Source organism: Antechinus flavipes, chromosome 5, assembly GCF_016432865.1.
Source record: "Antechinus flavipes isolate AdamAnt ecotype Samford, QLD, Australia chromosome 5, AdamAnt_v2, whole genome shotgun sequence".
Lineage (NCBI taxonomy): Eukaryota > Metazoa > Chordata > Mammalia > Dasyuromorphia > Dasyuridae > Antechinus > Antechinus flavipes.
This window is the reverse complement of record NC_067402.1, coordinates 240385605-240405591: the sequence shown is the minus strand read 5'-3', so window position 1 is coordinate 240405591 and position 19987 is coordinate 240385605.

Here is a 19987-nt window from a genome sequence, read left to right as displayed (position 1 = left end):
TAGAGGTATATGAAATAAATAAGTTGTATTTTAAAAATTAATTTAGATGATAGAATTCTCTAAGGTTTTGCTAACATTGATTTCAAGAAACCTTGCCTTGCTTTCACCTTACCCATTTAAAATCCCTGTCAAAATGTTCAACTCTCTTCTTTTCAGAAGACGAATGCATCTATAAATCATTTCCATGGTCCATTTTTGATGGTTTTGTATGTGGAACTAAGCCTTTGGAAATACCTAATGTTGCTGAACACCTCATGAGTAATGAACTGTATCACAGTTCTTAATGTGGCCTCAGCTGATTCTGAGTGTAGATTTTTTTTTCCAATTTTAAAATGTCTAGGAAAAGATTCATGGGTTAGTGATATTTATCGTGAGAAAACATAATATAGTTAATGGAATTAACTGCACATAGCTAGTATGGATTAGGTTTGAAAGTATACTGTTCAATTTACCTATGATTTAAAAGCATTAGATAGAAGACTAGTCAGCAGAACAGAGTAGAGATCCATAGTGAATATGGAGTGACATTTAACTCTTCTTTTTATTTAGTTACTGCTTGGCTCTCTCAGGAGTAATTGAAGAGAACTACATTTATGCTAATGTGATTCTGAATTTTGAATTACCATCTGAATAAATTTAATTGCTGCATTAGTCAAAACAGAATTTATCTGTCAGTTTTGATAAAGTGAAGGAAAATAATTGGCTTATTAATAACATTTAAAAATAGCTGCAGTTTTCTCACATCAAATGACAATGGGAAGACACAGTTGAGGTATTATTAAAACTGAATCTAACAAAGTTACTCTAATAACTAAGAGTTCATTGATGCAGCATCAGAGTGAAAATAAGCTTTCTGCACTTAACTTGATGCTGATGATACAGTGGAAAATATGTTTGTTTCAGTGACCATCTGTTATTTGCAAGGATTTACATGCAATTAATTCTATGGTGTAAAATACAAAAGTGATGAATTTATATTACAACAAAATAAGTTGTCTTTATTAACTACTACATTACTATCACTTTCCCTAAAATTGCTGATGCATACTCTTTATGTGCAGATATCATGTTGGTCAGGCTAGTCTTTCCTGTACTAATATTTGGATCCTGCTAAAAGTAACTTTTCTTAAGCAATATTGTTTGTTAGCTGATCGTTTAAAAAAAAATAATCAAAAATGGTAATTTGAAAATGTACCGTTGATTTAAATAACCATTTGTAGTTTATACAAACTTGGGTTAATTGCTGTGCTCTTTCCTTCTTTCATCTGTAAAAGAACAGATCTGAACTTGTCCTCTTTGAAAAATGTAAGATAGATGATATAACCCTTATATTTATTCAGTGAGATAAATCCATGAACATCTTCAGAGCTCTCTCTTAAGAATATTTCTTTAAATATGTCATTTATTTTTCCTTTCTTCTTCCAGAAGAAGAGGATGGTCTACCAAAGACTAGCTTCTCCATCATGCATTCTATGGGTCCTTTAAGAACAGGATATGAAATGCTAGGAAAGACAATAAATAGGCTAACCAGGTAAAAGCAGTAGCTTCTAACCAATAGCAGCATTGAGGAAGAAGACCAGAGGCAAGAAGTGTCTGAAGCTGGAAGCTGCATAACAGGGAGTGGCAGCTGGAATTCGATAAATGGAAGACAATGAGGCAAACCTGGAATTGTAAATTGGGCTATGGATATAGCCTATGAGTAAGCAGATGGCAACGCAAATCAAGTACTAAGATAAGACTAGAAAGGGAGAACTGATCCCCCTCTTAAGAATATCTAATCTTGAACTAGCTTGGGGACCTGTATTCAAAGTCCTTGGACTTTACCTATTGATATTGAGTTTTTTATGGGGCCTTTGACACAAACTTCATTAAATGGGGCTAAAAGGGAGAAGCTGAATCTCAACATGTGGAGTACAGCTTAAACCTGTTTTCACATACCATGTGATGATGATGATGATGATGATAGGTAGCATTTAAATGGTGCTTTAAGGTTTGCAAACCATTTCATACAGGTTATTTAATCTTCCCAATAAATGTACAAAGTAGGTGTTCTTATTAATAACTACTTTAGAGATGAGAAAAATGAGGGAGGGTGTGGTCAAATGACTTTTCCCAGTCATACAACTAGTAAATATTTTCTGTGGGATTTGAACTTACATCTCCTGAATCTTAAGTGCTATGCTGTATCCATGGTATCATTTATTTTATTCTTATAATAATATTGGTTTAGGTTCAGATGACTTGACCACTTTTAGATTGTATCTAGATCAATTGGTCCTCCAAGCTATTTCACTGAATTGTGCAAATGTTGCCATACTTACAGAGATTTTATTTATGTTGTCCTCTTAAATCAAAATTAGTTTTGCCATACAGTAAAAGCAGCCCTTCCTTATAAACACATTTTTCAAAAGACAGAAGATAATTTTATTTTTATTGTTTGAAATCATCTATTCAAATTGGACATTTTCCTATAATGTTCTCTGGGAGCAGGTTTCTTGGGGGGCTTCTAGAAACAGCCTTTCTTTCAGTTCAATGTAAAAATCACCTCAAATTCAACCAGCTGTTAAAGTCCAATCCTTTATTGTCACCTTCAAAATAGCCCGGTTAGCTTTCTTAGAGGCCTATCTCTCTCCTCAGTTCCGAGAGCTCTTGCTGCTAGTCCTTTGTCTCTTCCAGCTTCTGTCTCTAGCTCAACTCTGAATCCAAAGCCTCCAGCCAGCACAAAAATGGAAGTTGGAATGAATCTGACTCCACCTCCAAGACAGTGGTCTTGTGGACTTCTGACTTGTGAATCTCCTGAAGTCAATTCTAGTTGAGAGTCCTACCATATATATATATATATATATATATATATATATATATATGCTCTCTAAAGGTGTGAACTCTTATGTATAAACTAATGTGTGAACTCTCTTAAAGGTGTGAACCAACTCTCTTAAAGGTGTGAACTAAGTACATAAGCATTGTCTCTATCAATGCCAGTGACTTAGCATCTTGTTTCAAGTTCTGGACCTCATGTACATCCTTTCACTCAATTATCTCTATATATTTGTTGAGAAAAAAAAACTTTGATTTTATATTTGAATTCAGCATTTATTTCTGCTTTCAATTTTCCTTTAACATATAAAATTGAAGTAAATAATTAAGATGGTAATTGGAAAGTGTTTTAAAATACATACTACAGGTTACTTAGACTGAGAACCCGTATCTTAAAAAATTCACCTCTTGTCTGGTACAGTAGGATCAGCACCAAAAATTAGCCTTATAATTGTGCATGTTTTGAAGACTCATTTTCTCAGTTGTTTCCCCATATGGTTCAGAAATAGAAACTTCTCATAATTTCTAACTATAAAATCTCAGTGATTTTAAATATCTCCTTTCTTTTGACTTTTTTCAGTGCTCTCATCTACATTTTTCTTTTCTGTTTATTCCCATCTTGTGTTTCTCTTCCCTTCATGCTATATATTTTGAATGTAGCAAATATGAGCAAAAAATAAACTCATTCTTTGGATATTTAATTCTAAAATTAAATTGAAGTTGTTTGAGGCAACAAATCTGGTTCAGTACTTTATAACAATGTGGAAGGGTTTCTCATGCCACACTTTATTTGGTTATCCCTCTAATAATGAGATAAATGGATAAATATTCTTTTTGGATTTTTTATAATAACAAAATGTCATATTTACATAGTTGGTCAAGGTTTACAAAATGCTTTTTTTTCATAACAGCTCTGGAAGGTAGTGAGAACATTATTATCTCTAGCTTTACAACATTGAAACTATAGATGAAAGCAATTAAATAGTTATATAATGTCACACATTTGGGACTAAATTCAGATATTCTGATTTAAAAAAAAATTGACCATTTCACTGCCACAGTGCAAAATCTAGAGCAGTCATTCTCAATTTGTCTGGTGTCCTGGGATTCCTTTGATAGTCTGCTGAAAGGTATGGAGTTTTTCTTATAATCACATTTTAAATGCACTAAATGAAATGAATAGGAATACAAAGAAAATATTTTTGAAATGTTTATATATTTTTAAGTTCATAGAATATGAACTTTAACAGAGTTTAAAAAGCTCTGTTCTAGAAGAGAGAATAGTTTGTCCTAAACCCTGGATTTAAGATGTGTTTCTGACACAGACAGGACAAAGCATGCCATCCCACTTACTAAAGACCAAAAATTAAACATCATTGCAGACCTCTAAGGATAAAGGGATTTATATGTTGCTTTAAGATTTGTAAAGCCAAAATGTTTATAAGATTTTGAATAAAAATACATTCTTTAATATTTATATTTACTATAGAATTTTGCATTAAAAATTCTTTATAGTGTTCATGTTTCATTTTGAAGAGAACCAATGACATCATAGGGTTATGCATTTAAGTGAGACAGAGTGGCACAAAATCATCAGCCTTACTCTCTCTTCCAGTCATGGAAAGCTAGTGTCAAGATAAAAATCAAGATGACTGTTGATGAACCAGGATATAGTAAATAATCTTGGCATATTTGATGTCTGACCAAACCCAAAGCACTCCACACAGTGAAGTGGAGTGGAGTGCTTCAATTGTATTTTTGGCCATTGGAACAAATTATTCTCGTCTGTCCACTTCACAGGGGAAGTCTTTATATGCTTTGGGTAGACATTCCTCTAACTGACTAAAGGTCTAAGGCCCATTGCTTACCCTCAGTCAGATTTAGCCCATCTGCCAAGATGATTTTTTACCACATGCTTCTTGGAGCCATAAGTAAGAGTTAGGCAAAAGTACACACTAAAAGTGGATGGGCAGCTCTGTATAAAGACTCAGAAAGCTTTCACACCAGAGGTGCCACTCCTCCCTGAACATCCCCATAACCCATATATCATGACATCTATAAAGAAAGATGATAGAAATAGATATTAGACAATTTTATAATGAAACTTCAGAGAATTTGTATGATGCCTCTAGAATTATATTTTATGGTTTTAAAAACACTTCTGGAAAGTAAAAGGATGACATATAATCTCCTATAACTTGGTATATCTTTTGAATTTAGACATAAAACCACCACAATCATCCATTAAAAATGACAATCTTTTTTTGAACCAATATTCATATAAAAACTCATTTCAACAGCAAAAGAAGTTAATTGATAAAATAATTGTGTTATAATGCTCATGTAGTTCAAATTCATTTTCTTTTCTTTTTTTATAATTAATTTTTTAATTATAACCTTTTATTGACAGAACCCATGTCTGGGTAATTTTTTACAACATTATCCCTTGCACTCGTTTCTGTTCTGACTTTTCCCCTTCCTTCCTCCACCCCCTCCCCCAGATGGCAAGCAGTCCTATACATGTTAAATATGTCACAATATATCCTAAATACAATAATGTGTGCAGAACCAAACAGTTTTCTTGTTGCACAGGAAGAATTGGATTCAGAAGGTAAAAATAACCCAGGAAGAGAAAACGCAAAACAGTTTACATTCATTTCCCACTGTTCTTTCTTTGGGTATAGCTGCTTCTGTCCATCATTGATCAATTGAAACTGAGTTAGCTCTTCTTTTTGTCAAAGAAATGTACTTCCATCAGAATACATCCTCATACAGTATTGTTGTTGAAGTATATAATGATCTCTTGGTTCTGCTCATTTCATTTAGCATCAGTTCATGTAAGTCTCTCCAAGCCTCTCTGTATTCATCTTGCTGGTCATTTGTTACAGAATATTCCATAACATTCATATACCAAAATTTACCCAACCATTTCCCAATTGATCCATTCATTTCCCAGTTTCTAGCCTCTACAAAAAAGCTGCCACAAACATTTTGGCACATACAGGATCCTTTCCCTTCTTTAGTATCTCTTTGGGGTATAAGCCCAGTAGCAGCACTGCTGGATCAAAGGGTATGCACAGTTTGATAACTTTTTGGGCATAATTCCAGATTGCTCTCCATCAAATTCACTTTCATGGTGTGATATTTTTATGGGAATCAGCAAAAGTTTTAAGTAATGGGTACCATCTCTACTGAACAAAAAGAAATTATTACTACTTATTGATTTCTTGTCATTATTGGTTAACTTGAAGGTTTTGAATTAAAATTTCTGATTTAGATTAGACTTCAAATTGCAAATAGTTCCTTAGAAAACACACTTAAGTTGATATTGAATCTAGTTTATAGACATTATCTTTATTAATACAGGGATTGTGTTAATATTGTTGATAAGATTTCAAAGGCACCAAAAGAAAAATGCAACATAAGAAATATCAGTGATAAGCACAGTGTTGCTAAGTTCCTTCTAAAGATATAGTCTAGAGAATCAATAAAAAGGAAGAATTGACTACATAATGATACAATAAATATATTTTCTCATATAACTGCATTTTTACAGATTATTACAGATGTAATTGGGTAGGAGAAAAGTACCAAAGTGTGCAAAAATATTAACACTGAATAGAGACAAAATTAAATAAAAATTATTTGTTCAACAGATAGAGAAATCTTTTCAACTCTAATATAATGTGATTTCATTGAAAGCAATCTTGACAAGAAATGTTAGCAATCATTGAAGATTATGACCTAATACAAATTTATTGAAGCCTCAAAGACATTAAACACAATAAAGTATAAAATAATTTGCAATATATGACACTGGACATATGGAGGAGTATAACATTTTTAATTAAATAAGAGTTGAGGGCTATGTTGATAGTAACAGTTGATACGTCTCAGGTATGCGATCTTAAGGAATCTTAAAGTCTGAAAGTTCTTTAAAGATCTGGAAAAGGAAAATTTTTCTTTGAGAAGATTTTTATTTTATTTTATTAAATCTTTTTTATTTTTCAATTACATATACATAGACAATTCTTTGAAATTAACCTTTACAAAATTTTGTGTTCCAATTTTCCCCTTCTTCCCCCACCCTACACCTGAATGGCAAGTAATAAATTATATGTTGTTATCCCAAAAGCTGGGGTCTTTGGGTCTGTCAAACACTAGATAACTATAGTCAATGACTATTTTGTCCTGTGATTCTAACCTAGACCACTGATTGACTACTCTATTACCCAAATCATTACCAAATGGTTTTGATGACCACTGCTTTTTAAGATATTTTTAGATGTAATACAGTGAGGCCACCTTCATTTTCATTTTTTTCATTAATTGCCTTGAAATTCTTGGCATTTTGGTCATCCAGATGAATTTTGTTATTAAATTGGTAAAATAATTTCTTGGGAGTTTGATTGTTATAGCACTAAATAAGTAGATTAATTTAGGTAGTATTATTATTTTTATTATATTCACTTGACCTACTCAAGAGCACATGATATTTTTCCAATTGTTTAAATCTGACTTTATTTGTGTGAAAAAGTATATTGTAGTGTTCAAGCCTTGATAGGTAGACTCCCAAATATTTTATGTTTTTGACAGTTATATTCAATGGAATTTCTCTTTGCATCTCTTGCTGCTGTTCTTTGTTGGTGATATGTAAAAATACTGATGATTTCTATGGATTTATTTTGTATCTTGCAACTTTGCTAAATTTGTGGATTGTTTCTAGTAGTTTTTCAGTTGATTCTCTAGGGTACTCTAAGTATAGTATATCATCTGGAAAGAGTGACAATTTTTTTTTTATTACCTACTGGACTTCCTTTAATCTCTTTTTCTTCTCTTATTGTCAAATATAGCATTTCTAATATAATATTGAACAGGAATGGTGATGGTGGGCAATTTTGTTTCCCCCGATCTTACTGGGAATGGTTCTAATTTGTTCCCATTACACATGATGCTTGTTGATGATTTTAAATAGATGCTACTGATCATTTAAAGGAAAAGTCCATGCATTCCTATACTCTCAATGATTTTTAGTTTGCAGGTTCCACTCTTCCTTTCTTTTGGAAACTTGGGCATTTGAACACCAATCCAACGATAGTCACTCACCTAGCAAACATTCATTAAGTATTTAAGTATTTACTGTGTGAAAAGCACTCTGTTAATCACTGGGATTCAAAAAGAGATTAAAAAAAATAAAAAAAAAATAAAAATAAAAATAAAAATAAATAAATAAAAAAAGAGAGATTAAAAACTCAATCTTTGATCTCAGGTAGGTCACATTCTAATGAGGAGACAACATGAAAATAATACATTTAAACAAGATAAATCCTTAATAATAGAGAGAGCTGGGGAAAACCTGCAAAAATTAAGATTTGAAATGAATCTTAAAAGAAGCTAAGAACATTGAATGAAGAGAGAACTGATCATATTCTGGACTAGGGAATGGCCAGTGTTGTGATCTTTTTCTTCCCAAAATGCAGCCAGGTGATAAAAGTTGAGATCTTTTATTATCTCCAATATAGCCCTGTTAGCTTAGAGGTCTATCTCTCTGCTTGGTTCCAAGAGCTCCCTCCGAATGTCGCCAAATCCAAAGGTCTGGTCCTTCAGCCTCTGCCTCTGCTTTCTTCTGCCTCCAACCAGCATAGAGATGGAATGAATCTCTTGTTTCCTTTACTTGGGGCTCGGCTAGCTTTCTGGTGAGTCTTTCAGACCAGCTTGGTCTCAGTGGGGGACGTGCAGGAGCCCAGCCACCTACCACAGTGGTGTGAGATGAAGATGAATCTGGTTGTCCACTGAACTCTCAACTCGTAGCTTCTTCCTCTGAAAACTCTTCTTCTGCCACCAGCCAGCCAAGTGGAAAATATTCTGCCTTGCCTTGCCTCAGAGAGAGGGTTTCTGGCGTAATTCCGTTGAAATCTCAACTTGTAGCTTCTTCACTCTGAAGGACTTCCTTGACTGGCCCATTGAAGCTCTATTTATGCTCCTTCAAGAGAGGGATTGTGGGTTTTCTCCCATAGTGCTCTCTGGCCCAAAGAGTTTCAAGGGAGGTGTGAACTCATAAAGTTACAAAGTTTACTTTGTGAAACTCCCATACTTGTGAACTCCAATGAGTAAAAGTGTGAACACAAGCCTTGTATTAATTAGTTCTACTTAGTACCTTGTTTCAGGTTCTGCCCAAAACATCTTCTTGTAAGATTAGATCAACTCTAATTAGTTAGCAGTTTGTAAGGATTCCAACAGGCCAGGGTAAAGACACTGAGTTAGGATATCATTACAATAGAGGAGAATCAAGAGAAAATAGTATTACAAAAGTTATAAAAGAAATTCATGGGATGAGGCAGGAGGGAAGAAGGGTGGTCAACAGTGACAATTCCTACACAAATGTCAAGAATGAGGATTGAGGAAACATCATTCACAATTTTGGAAAAATAAATTTTTAACCTGTTGTCCATGATTTTTTAAAAATTATAGCTTTTTATTGACAAAACATATGCATAGATAATTTTTCAACACTGAACCTTGCAAAAACTTCTGTTCCAACTTTTCCCCTCCTTTCTTCCACCCCTTAGATAGGAGGTAGTCCCATATATGTTAAACATCTTAAAGTATATGTTAAATATAATATTATGTACACATTTATACAGTTGTCTTGCTACACAATAAAAATAAATTTAGAAAAAAGTAAAATAACCTGGGAAGAAAAACAAAAATGCAAGCAAACAATAATAGAAAAAGTGTAAATGTTGTGTCTACACTCTTTTCCCCAGTCATCTTTCCCTGGGTATAGCTGGTTCTGTTCATTACTGATCACTTGGAACTGATTTGGATCTTCTCATTGTAGAAGATAGCCACTTCTATCAGAATTGACCTTCATATAGTATTAGTATTGTTGTTGAAGTGTATAATGATCTCTTGATTCTGCTCATTTTACTTAGCATCAGTTCATGTAAGTCTCTCCAAGCTTCTCTGTATTCATCCTGCTGCTCATTTCTTACAGAACAATCTTCCATAAGATTCATATACCACAATTTACCCAGCCATTCTCCAATTGATTGCCCATGATTTTTTTTCAGATATCGAGTAAAATTTATTAAAGAAAAATCTTAAGGAATTCTTTTAACATTTCTGGCCAGAAGTGGCTCCAATCCTCTTTGTGATGAGGGAGTGCTGAACACAGAAATGGGAAAGCTTTATATTTGTTAATTTGGCACAGTTTATCTCTCTTAAGGAACTTTATTGGTCTATTCCCTTCTCAGTTACAGTCTTTCTGATATGTCCACTATTTTTTCCCCCTAAATATGTATAACATATTCTCCCTCCTTCTTTATACATCCCATGTTCATAAATGGTGGAAAACTCCTCCTCTGGGGTGTGTTGTTTAATATTCAATTAGTCTGTTAAGCAGTGATTTGGTAAAGTCAGATCACTGATCCCAACTAGTTTGGACTGGATAGACTATTATCTTTCTTTTTTAAATTATAGTTTTTTATTTAAAAAATATATGCATTGTCCATGATATTTTTAAAGATTACTAATCGTGCCTCACCAAAGATCTAATTTTTTAAAAATTAAACCTGTTTATTTTCAAAACATCTGCACAGATAATTTCAACATTCACTCTTGCAAAATCTTGTGTTCCAAAATTTCCTCTCCCTTTCCTAAAATTCTTCCCTAAATTGCAAGTATTACAATATGTTAAAAAAAAAAAACACATGCAATTATTCTATGGATATTCCCATAATTATCATATACACAAGAAAAATCACATCAAAAAGGAAAAAAAATGAGAAAGAAAAAATGCTAGCAAGCAAGAATACAAAAGGTGAAAATACTATGCTATAATCTACACTCAGTCCTCACAGTTCTGGCTGTATATGACTATCATAAAACCATTGGAACTGGCCTGAATCACCTTGCTGTTGAAAGGAACCACATCCATCAGAATTGATCATCATGTAATTTTACTTTTGCTATGTACAATGTTCTCCTGGTTCTACTGAACTTACTTAGCATCAATTCATGTAAGTCTCTTTAGGTATCTCTGAAATCATTCTGCTGATCATTTCTTATAGAACAATAATATTGTTCTCAATATTCCAGGCAATTGTAATATTATATCACTGTACATGGCAACAATAAGATTTTATGATGATATTATATAATGATCAATTCTGATGGACATGGTTCTTTCCAACAATGAGATGATTCAGAATCGTTCCAATAATCTTGTGATGAAAGCAGCCAGAGAGAGGACTGCAGGGCTGAGTATGGACCACAACATAGCACTCTTTCTGTTTTTGCTTGCTTGCATTTTTCTTTTTCTCAGTTTTTTCCTTTCTTGATCAGATTTTTCTTGTGTAGCAAGATATCTATATAAGTATGTATCCATATGTTGGATTTAAAATATTTTAACATATTTAGCATGTATTGGATTATCTGCCATCTAGGAGAGGGAGTGGGGGGAAGGAGGGGAAAAATTAGAAGAGAAGGTTTTGGTAGGGTCATTGTTGAAAAATTACTCTTGCATTTATTTTGTAAATAAAAAAGGGAAAAGAAAAAAAAGAAAAATGATATTCCATACCAATCATATACCATAACTTATTCATCCATTCTCCAACTGGGGGGCATCCACTTAGTTTCCAGTTTCTTGCCACTACAAAAAGGATTGCTATGAAGATTTTTGCACACGTAGGTCCTTTTCATTTTTTTAATGATCTCTTTGAGATATAGGCCCAGTAGAGACACTTTTGGGTCAAAGAGTGTGCACAATTTGATAGCCCTTTGGGTATAGTTCCAAATTGCTCTCCAGAATGATGGGATCAATTCACAACTCCACCAAAAATCTATTAGTGACCCAGTTTTCCCATATCCCCTCCAACAATTCATCATCTTTGCCTGTCATTTTAGCCAGTCTGAGAGTTGTGTAGTGTTACCTCAGAGTTGTCTTAATTTGTGTTTCTCTGATCATATTTTAGAATTTTTTCATGACTATAATTGGTTTTAATTTCTTCATTTGAAAATTGTTGGTAGATATTCTTTGACCATTTATTAATTATAAAATGTTTGAATTCATATAAATTTGATTCAATTCTCTATATATTTTAGAAATGGGGCCATTATCAGAATCCTTGGATATAATTTTTTCCATGGTATTGCTTCTAATTTTGTCTGTATTGATTTTGTTTATATGAAAACTTTTTAACTTGTTATAATCAAAATTATCCATTTTTCATTCCATAATGTACTCTAGTTCTTCTCTGGCCAAAAACTCCTTCCTTCTTCACAGATCTGAGAGGTAAACAATCTTTTGTTCCTCTAATTTGCTTATAATATCACTCTTTATGTCTAAATCATGAACCCATTTTGATATTATCCTCATATAGAGTGTTAGGTGTGGGTCAATGCCTAGTTTCTGTCATACTAATTTTCAATTTTCCCAACAATTTTTGTCAAATAATGAGTTCTTATCCCAGAAACTGGAGTCTTTGGGTTTATCAAACATTAAATTTCTATAGTCATTGACTATTGTTTCTTGTGAACTTATTTCACTGATCTACTACTTATTTCTTAGCCAGTACTAAATGGGTTTGATGACCACTGCTTTATAATATAATTTCAGGTCTGGTACAGTTAGGTCACCTTCATTTGCTTTTTTTTTTTTTTTCATTATTTCCCAGAGGCCAGTTCTTTCTTTGGATAGATTTTTTTTTTATCTTAGATAATAAGTAGTGTAATAATAGCTGATATTTCTCATTTCTGCTCAGTCCATTATTAGCTTTTCAAGATCTTTTTAGTATTTTTGTTGCAATACAGATATACAAATTTTGTGAAAAAGTGATATAATTTCAAAAGTTCCCAGTCTTTTAATTAGAGATTGATTTTGTATTTCTTCCATATATTAAAGGTGAATACTTTGGTATTAAGAGGAGTATTTTTCAACTTTTGGAGTTTTCCTTTATTACTAAAATAATTTCATAAGAAATATTATTTGGTTGAATTTAGTGTTGATCAGAGATGAAATTAAGAAAGAAGCTCAGGAAAATTTATTCCATGCATTAACCTGAAAGGGTTTAACTTTTTTTTAATAATTGTATTTCAATGCAACTGATTTCCTAGGTAATTCTATATATTTATTTTGCACATTTAAAACATTATTCTGAGAAGAAATACATAGATTTCCTCATATTGTTAAAGGTTTTTTAGAACCTAGTACTTTACTTTTACATGTGAGAAAATTCTCATTAAGTTAATTAGCAAGTAATTTCTTTGACATTCAACATGAGATAGGTACTTTCTTAATGACTGGGGATAGAGAGATCAACAAATAATGCTCCTGTCTTTAATGAGCTAGGGAGAACATAGTCTACTGGGAGAGATAACATGCAGATAACTAGTTAATTTATATGTGTACATACATATATATGTGCTTTCATCTATTATACTTCAAATATATATATAATATATTATCACATAAATATATAATATATGATAAAAAATTTTTATCTATTATGATGATAGTAATGTGAAAGAGGAAGATATCTAGATTTTAAATGAGTCTTTAAGAGAGCCTAAGACAAAAAAGGCAGATGGAGATAGAAGAAATTTCATGTTTGAAGAACTTCCAAGTAGGCCAAAAGTGCTAGATAACAAAGGACATAAAGGTGAGTAAGTTATATAAAGTCTGGAAAAGTAGGAAAGAGTCTAAACTATGAAGAGATTTAAATGTTAAACAAAAGACTTTATATTTAATTCTGAAGTAACAAAGAAATACCAAAATTCAAAGACCAAAGTGGAGGAATTAAAAATTCTTGAGGAAAAAATAAAGAACTTTGAAAAGTAAGAAAAGGATGGATTTGAGTGAGATACGATGTAGGAAAATTAATTAGAATGTGATTGATAAATTTCAGATAAGAGATGATGAGGGGGACTTCTCAAGTGGAACCAAGATGGCAAAGATGACACACATTTCTCTCTGACCTTCTTTACAATTCTCACAATAATTACAAAATCCACCTTGTGAATTGGCTCTGGACCAGCAGAACACACAAATATTGGGAGTGCAACAAATTATCAGCACAAAATAATTTCAAAGATTGCAAGAAAAGGTTTGTTTCATTTGAAAACAGGAGGGAGGCAGTCAATGCAACCAGCTGAGATATACGCCAATGCAGACAGCTCAGAGTCCCTGGGCAATGCAGTATCCACATAGCAGAGAATTTACAGGAGGAAACAGACCAGAAAAAGGTCTCTTTCAGCACAGACAGCACAGATTCTCAGGGCATTACTGACTCCTCTAGCTTTAGTTGCAAATCAGTAGATAAGCAGAAAAATTATAAAACATACAACACAAACATAAAAGATCAATTATGAATCCCCAAAACGTCAGGGGATCAGGCCATGCCCACCCAGCACCGGGAGTAAATCAGCACTGACCCAGTGCAGCTGCAGTGGCTTGAAAAACCTCTCCCACATAAAGGCAGACCTTAACTTAAAAAAAAATTGAATAAAAAAGTAAGAGGACTCAGCAGGAGGATTTTAGAAAGGCCTGGAGAGATTTACATGAAATGATGCTGAGTGAAATGAACAGGACCAGATCATTATATACTTCAACAATACTATATGATGATCAATTCTGATGGACATGGCCATCTTCAATAATGAGATGAACCAAATCAGTTCCAAAAGAGCAGCTACACCCAGCGCAAGAACTCTGGAAGATGACTATGAACCATTACATAGAATTCTCAATCCTTCTATTTTTGTCTGCCTGAATTTTTTATTTCCTTCACAGTATACACAGGATACAAACCCCCCCCCCCAAAAAAAAAAAAACAGTATACTACTTCAATCTCCGATTCTTTTTGTGCAGCAAAATAACTGTTAGAACATATATGCTTTAACATACTTAACATGTATTGGTCAACCTGCCATCCGGGGGAGGGGATGGAGAGAAAGAGGAGAAAAACTGGAACAAAAGGTTTGGCAATTGTCAATGCTGTAAAATTTCCCATGCATATAACTTGTAAATAAAAAGCCATAATTAAAAAAAGAAGACCCTAACAATTGACAGCTTTTATGGTGAAAGAGAACAAATTTCAAACCCTGAGGAGACTAAAGGTAAATTGGCTCCTAATGAAGCCCCAGAAGATGATATGACCTGGTCCTTCTCACACAAGGCTCTTCTAGAAGACATTAAAAAGGATCTTAAAAGACAGCTAGAAGAAAAATGAGGAAAAGAAATGAAAGCTTTGCAAGAAGGATTGGAAAAGACAAATAGACTTAGTGAAATGGAAAAAGTATGTAACTCATTAAAAGATAATGTGATAAAATGGAAAAAGTGACTCCCAGAAAAACAGAATTTGTGAAACAGGAAAAGAAATAACTCCTTAAAAATAGAATTAAAACAGAAAAAGAAAACAACTCCCTAAAAAACAGAATTTGTGAAATGGAAAAAAAGTCCATAGAACAGAGCAACTCGTTTAAAATTCAATTGGACAAATACAAAAAGAAGTAAAAAAAAAAAGTAAATGAAGAAAATAACATACTAAATTTCAGAACTGAAAAAGTGGAAATGAATGACTCAATAAGACAACAAGAATCAGCTACACAAAACCGAAAAAGAAAAAGAAAAAATAGGAAAAAGTGTAAAACACCTAATTGGTGGAAAATAGATCTAGATGAGACAATCTAAGGATTATTGGACTTCCCAAAATACATGCTGAAGAAAAAGAGCCTAGACACTATTTTTCAGGAAATCATCATAGAGAACTGCTTGGACATCATAGAAACAGAAGGTAAAATGACTACTGAAAGAATTGACCAAATGCCTCCTATGAAGAGATCCCAAAATTAAAACCCCAAGGAATATGGTGGCTAAATTTGAGGACTATCGGACCAAGGTAAAAATATTACAAGCAGCCAGAAAGAAACAAATCAAAGAGGGGGCCACAATAGGGATTTTTTTTTTATTAAAACTTTTTATTCACAAAGCATATGCATGGGTAATTTTACCAATATTGACTCTGCTGCAAATTTTCCCCTTCTTTCCCACATCTCCTCCCCCACCCAGCAGGCAGTCCAATACATGTCAAATATGCCAAAATACATGCCAGATCCAATATGTGTATACATATTCACACAGCCATCCAGTTACACAAGAAAAATCAGATCAAGAAGAAAAACTGAGAAAAGAGAAACAAAATGCAATCAAATAATAACAGAGGAAGTGTAAATGCTATGTTATGTTCCACCCTCTGTTCTTATGGTTTTCTCTCTGAATGGAATTGGTTCTCTTCATCACTGCACAAGTGGAACTAGTGCGAATTATCTCAATGTTGAAGAGATCATCATATAGTCTTGTTGTTGCTGTGTAGAATGATCTCCTGGTTGTGCTCATTTCACTTTGCATCAGTTCATGTAGGTCTCTCTTTTATCTCTTGCTGTTCAATTTCTAATTCTGTATTTCCTGCCATACTTATTAATCCCAGATTATGTTTTTCTCTTTTCTTTCCCCATTAGCCACTTCCCCATTATTAAACTTGTGAGCACCACTTGCTTCATGCAGCCCTCCCTCTTTTAGGATCCCTCCCCCTCTCCCCCACCGTAGAGTCCCTCCCCTTTTCTTAAACTTTTCCTTTACAATTTCTGTATTCTCTTCTGTTTAGCTTACTCCTTACCTTTTCACTTTTCCCCTCCCACTTTTCAATGAAGTGGGAGTTTTTTCTGTAAATCAAATATGACTAATAGTTTTCTCTTTAAGCCAATTCTGATGAAAGTAAGATACAAACTATGTTCATCCTCCTCCCTTCTTTCCCTCAGATATAATAGGTTTCCTTTGTCTCTTCATGAGATGTAGTACCTCCACGTTTCCCTTTTTCTGATACTATTTCTTTTCCGCCTTTAGCTTCTTTTTTATAACAGTAAAACAAAATTATACATGTATTTTTTATGTACGCTTATAACAGAATATAGTTCCCAAGATTTATTTTTACCTTTTTATGTTTCTCTTGAGTCCTATATTTAGAGGTCAAACTTTTGTTTAGTTCGATTTTTTTTTTTGTCAGAAATAGATGGAATTCAAATATTTCATTGAATGAACACCTTCTTCCCTGAAAAAAAAAAAAGGCTTATTTTGGCTGGATAAGTTATTCTTGGCTGCATAACAAGTTTCTTACCTTTTCAGAATATCAGATTCCAGGCCCTTCAATCCTTTAATGTGGATGATGCTTGATACTTATTGTGGTTCCTCTGTATTTGAATTTTTTTTTCCTGGCTGTTTGTAGTATTTTTCCCTTGGTCTGATAGTTCTGAAATTTAGCACAATATTTCTTGGAGTTTTGATTTTGGGATCTTTTCAATAAGTGATCAATGAATTCTTTCAATGTCGGTTTTTCTGGGCAGTTCTCTTTGATGGCTTCCTGAAAAAGTGTCTAGGTTTTTTTTTTTTTTTTTAATCATAATTTTCAGGAAGTCCAATAATCTTCAGACTACCTCTCCTAGATTTATTTTCCAGGTGTGTTGTTTTCCCAAGTAGGTATTTAACATTTTTTTCCCATTGTTTCTTTCTTTCTTTCTTTCTTTCTTTTTTTTTTTTTTTTTTTGGTTTTATTTGACTGATTCTTGGTGTCTTCTCAAGTCATTCATTTTCATGACTTCTGATTTTTCTGATTTTTAATGCATTATTTTCTTCATTTACTTTTTTCATTTCTTTTTGTAATTGTCCAATTGAGTTTTTAAATGAGTTGTTTTGTTCTATGGAATTTTTCCATTTTGCCAATTTTATTTTTTAGAGAGCATTAATTTAAATTTAAATTAATTTAAATTGGATCTTTTTCCAATTTGCTAATTCTGTTTTTTGGGGAGTTGATTTCTTTATTTACTAAGTAGGACCCCCTTGCCAAGCTTCCCATTCCTTTCCCCATTTTTCTACTAGCTTTTGTAAGAACCTTTTTAATTTCTTCTATGAGAGCCTTGTGTGTTGGCTTTTGGAAGAGGAGTGTTCCAGAGGATGGCAATTAATTCTGATTAACAATAAGAGAATGAATATTATCATGAGGAGCTGAATCTATTCAGTGAAATTTGTTACTTCTAAGTTACTCCCAGCATTAGGCAATCTATTAAAAGAATTTGTCCTAACCTTAGCTTGTCCAATGGCTTTCCCACCTGGGTGAGGTCTGCATAGAGATTAGCTGTTGAGACTATTTAGAGACTGAAGTCTTGAAATGGGGATAAAAGAAAAGAGAAACATATAAATCTCCTGGTTAATAATTAATTGGTTAATAATAATAATGGTTTCTCTCATGAAATATGGGAAAAAAAGGAAACATGAATAGGAGACAAGAAAAAAAGAATAAATGAGAGAGATTTAAAAAGAGAAGAGTTAGAGGAAGAGTAGAGACAATGAAAGAAAGAACAAAGAGGAAACGAGAGATTAAAAGTGCATAGAGAAGAGAAATAAAAAGAAGAGAAGATGAGGCCAAAGAGATGGAAGACAGAAAGAAGATTGACAGAGACAGAGACAGCAAGAGAGGAGTAAGTGATGACTAGGGAGGCAGGCAAAGCAAACTTTGTTTATTTCTGATAATTAAAATAAGTACATGACAGAATTGGTAAGAGAGAAATATAGCACAGCAGTACAGTATATTTTTTGTCCCCAAGTCATGAGAAAGACTTTCAAAGATCAAGTTTTGGACATGACTATGGTAATTCTAAACCAGGCACTGGCATTCTTAAATCATCTCAAACTCAGCCATATGAAAGCAATCTTGATGTTTTAAAGGAAAATTTCTATTCTTTGGTTTAAATCCATATTTTTATATCTATCTATCAATCACCTTATTCACAAGTGGAATGATAGAGGATTAATAACTACATAATTACACTGGTATTCATAATATTAGAAATAAAGAGATTTAGCTTTTATTTTGATCTATCAATTTGTTCTTCCAGTTTCTAACATCTCTAAAATTAATTTCTCTCATAATTCCTGAATGGAATCCTATATTTTATCAAAAGCCTTTCGTGATTTTTCTTGTCTATTTCCTCATTATTTTTATTTCTTATTTATTCTATATTAACCTTTTTTGCATATATTTATATGCTTATTGTCTCTCTTGTAGTGCAGAGACTATCTTTTGCCTCTCTTTTGCCAGATGCTTAATAAATACTCATTGACTATCTAAAATACTTTATTTCCATTTCATCTCCCAACTTTTATTGGAAGAGTATTAATTCTAGTCTGGATTAATTATTGGTATTTTTTGTCTGCGTATTCTAGAACACAAGAGTTTGGAAGTACGGATGTTTCCCTCAAGTAGAAATTAATTCTCCAATTTGAAATATGTAATATCTAATGAAATTTTCATCCTCAGTGACACCAGTCCTTTAGGATTTTGCCAGTAATTTGTGAAGAATTTCATGTATTTTAGTTTCTTCCCTCTTCAAATATCGTATGTATCAACCGACAAGCACTTATGTGTTTTTGGTGTGTTATGCATTAAGGTAGGCTTTAAAGATATGATAAAAATTATGAAATAGCGAAATACATAAAACGAAAGATTAAATAGATAAAAATAGCTCTCTCCTTCAAAGAGATTACAATTTCTTAATGGGGGCAGTTTCTGCTAGGTGGCTCAATGGGGAATTTTGCTGAGATGAAATTAGGTAATACCTGAGCTCACATCCTACTCCAGACACTCTTAGTGACTCTGGAAAATAAACTTAAACTATGTTTGCTTCAGTTTTCTCATCTGTAAAATGAGGATATTAATAGCACTCATTTCCTAGAGTTGTTATGAGGATCGAATGCAAAGACTACATATTATTTTTTGCAGGGTAAAGTATTTGCATCTGGGAAAATTAGAAAAGGCCTCATGTAGGAGTTGAAACTTGAATCAAGCTATAAGGACAGCTGTATTCCTAAAATATGCTTTGTCTTATTGTAATGTAATCTCTTTGAGGAAAAGAAATAATTTTTTTTAAATTCTGTTTTTGTGTCGAGTTCCTACATACAGCAGCATTTCTTGTGCATAGTAGGCACTTACTAATCAAAATATATTGGATTATATATGCATATTTTTAAACATCACATTCAATTTTTCTTTTTTAATATGTGAATTTTCAAGAATTCATTCTCACGCTTTCCGATAACATTCACCTGGTAATATTTGAA